The sequence below is a fragment of the Lactuca serriola genome, chromosome 4, assembly GCF_051521515.1.
Source record: "Lactuca serriola cultivar US96UC23 chromosome 4, Lser_US96UC23_V15, whole genome shotgun sequence".
NCBI lineage: Eukaryota > Viridiplantae > Streptophyta > Magnoliopsida > Asterales > Asteraceae > Lactuca > Lactuca serriola.
The window spans coordinates 155875884-155878937 of NC_136411.1; the positions used below are offsets into that span (position 1 = coordinate 155875884).

General features: G+C 30.4%; 1 long non-coding RNA gene across 1 annotated transcript; it reads right to left on the minus strand.

Annotated features, from left to right (window-relative positions):
- Positions 1 to 1322: 1322 nt before the first annotated feature.
- LOC145100404 (uncharacterized) lies at positions 1323 to 1975 on the minus strand. Its single transcript, XR_013705017.1, has 2 exons — positions 1733 to 1975; positions 1323 to 1604 (listed from the first exon to the last, which is right to left on the minus strand). It is a non-coding gene; the product is annotated as an uncharacterized LOC145100404 (long non-coding RNA).
- Positions 1976 to 3054: the final 1079 nt, after the last annotated feature.

The following is a 3054-nucleotide window of genomic DNA, read 5'->3' on the forward strand; positions in this document are numbered from 1 at the left end:
TTAAGGCTTAACGGGCGAAACTAACCGTATAAGCAAAAACGACTATTCTTGCAAGTCTAAAATTACAATGGCCTTGTTTGTAAAAAAAAGAAAAACTTAGTTTGTGACATTGAATTCGTTTTCTAATGTATATTTTGAAATAATATTAATTGATTTTTTTTTTTTTTTTTTTTTTTTTTTTTTTTTTTTTTTTTGTATTTTTCCTGTTAAAAAAACAAATGGTTGACAAACTATTCGGCAGAAGGTTATTGACATTTGTTGATAATCGTTTCTCGTAACATCTGTCAATATCCATTTGAATTTTGGAGCTCACCCGTGCTTCATGGCAATATTATAAATAAAATTAATCAAAAAAAATTGTGTTAATTGTTCATATTTTTTTTATGTTGGTACAATATTGCAAACGGCTAATTATTATTATAACGTTTAATAGCTTTTTATTGTTAGTATTTTCTCCCTGTTGTAAAAATTAAAGAATATTTAAATATGAAATAAGTATGTTTAGATATTATATTACAATATTATTTTGAGTATAAAATAGAAGTTTATGTGAAATCACAAACGAAATGAGGAATGTTTATATAGTATTATGTAAATGTTTTGAATACAAATTACAATCTTATAGTAAAAGGTGACCCAACTCATTTTTCGATTTTAGTTCTCATCTATTTTTATGAACTTGTTTTGATTTTCACATTTTTGTTTTATTTTTGCCCAATTTATTAACTAATTTTGTAGGTACTATGCTACCTTGTGTTCTTTATTTCTTTGTTGAACATTACCCGTTTGCACTTTTATCACCATTTGCACTTTTATCAAATTTTTAAAAAGGATGTTGAGAACCGAGGTGATCATGAAACCGGAAAAAAACAATGTGTTTGGTTGATAGATATGTTAACACATGTTGCTCTATCTCACCAAAAAAAGGTCAATGTTGTAATCTGTTCTTTTGATTGTTATCTTCATCATTTTTTTTCTTTTACTTATTTATTCTGTTGTGATTATACTAATAAATAATAATAAAAGTTATTACAACTATATTTATATACATAAAAACATACAAAGAGTTCATAAATGTAACATATCCATTTCCAAAATACATTCAACCGGATACAACAGGTGAAATGACAATAATAATAAAAAATACCAAACTTGTTAACAAAATTCATGTGATTTTTTACGGCATGACCTCACCTGTACCAAATGACATGTTTAAAATAAATTTAATGACAATCAAAACTACTTAAAAATACAACTTAATTTATTTTTAATCTCATTTTTATTTCAACAACCTCATTCCCACCCAAGCGAATATATAAATATATACACAAACCCAATGCTATAATCAAATCTGGTCAGAAGTAAAACAACAAATGATAGAATATATTTTGGTTTTTTTCGCATATGATATTCTTCCAATATCTCTAATATTAACTACACTTCATGTTTAAAGAAATCTAAGTTGTTTTCTCAATTTTGGTTGGTCTTTTCTCAACATAAAGTTTTAGAACCACTAAAAAGAAAAATTATCAAATAATAAATACGAAAGAAATTTTATCCTCTGATCTTCATGTCTATCAAACTTTTTCTTATTCTCCATAAACCTGCAACCAAACCAAGGAGAAATCAGGTAAACTTTTCTACTCTCACTGTTCTATTTGTACTTCCTCGATATTAAAAAAAAAAAGTAAAAAGAAAACCACATATATGAGACAGGAAATTTTTTTGAAACCTAAACCAAGAAGATACATCGTATGTATGTGAACACAAAGGTTATATGCTATGTTTGTACATAAAATCAAACAAACCAGCTCTAAGAAAATAACGAACACAAAGAAGGTTCTAATATCAAACGAAAACAAAACATCTAAGATTTGCGGAGTCCGGTGGTTGACTGGCGAGGGATTAGTTTGAGATAGTTTGAGATAGTGTTCGATCAGAAAGACAGAGCCAATGAAGACGACATGTTGATCTGATAATGTAGGTTGAGATTTGTGTTTCTTTGTTGGGTAATTTTGTCCATTGGATTGATTGTGTGTTTTTTAATCAGTTTTCAACCATTGGATTAGAAAGTTGGGATCATGATCCGTGTGACCTTTCAATTAAAAGAATGTGATAAAGTGGAAGGATCGCTGAACAGGGAATACTTATTTGAGCATGCATCATAAATTTGTACATCAAGCTGTATAATTTGTCTTTAAGACATTTTTTTAAGATGTGCTTAAATTTATTGTACAACATGCATAAAAACTTGTGTTTATGACATTGAAGATAAATGCTTTATATATATATATATTAACCTTGTAATATTATATTAGTATAGGGTTGAATTTTAAACTTGTAAAATTCTAGGGTTTGAAATTTAAATTGCCTAAATTAAACTTTTAATCACAAAACATAAATTTCAAAACTTGAGGACAAGTTTTAAACTTTTCAAAACATAAGGGATCAAATAACAAATAATCCAAATTAACATTTAATCACATAATAGATTGTGCCAGCTCCTTGGCACTTTCAAAAGTGTTAGGTTTTGAAGATAACACACTTGACTGAATTTGGGGCGACAGTCCCCAAATGTATCTCTCTATTTTCTTGCTCTCAGGAGCAATCATATCTGGGCAGAGGATTGCCAGATCGCAGAACTTGTTGGTATAAGTTGCTATATCGGTACCAATCATTCCAAGAGTCCAGAGTTTGTGCTCTATTTTTTGAATCTCTCCCCGTGGACAGTATTCTCTCATCAACATGATTTTTAAGCTCTCCCAGCTTATCGCATTCGCTACTATCAGAGTAAGTGCCTTGACGTGGCCATTCCACCAAGTTAAAGCTCTTTCAGTAAGCGTGAAAGTGGCAAACTTGACCTTGCTGTGCTCGGGACAGGAGCAGACTTCAAAGACGGCTTCTATCCTTTCGATCCACTGTTTCAGAACAATCACACCACCAGTTCCATTAAACACCCGGGGTTTGGCATTCGTAAAGTCTTTATAGGTGCACTCTCGGGGTTGCCCATGACTCTCGCCATGGTTGGAAGGAAGTGTGCCAATTCCCGATCCA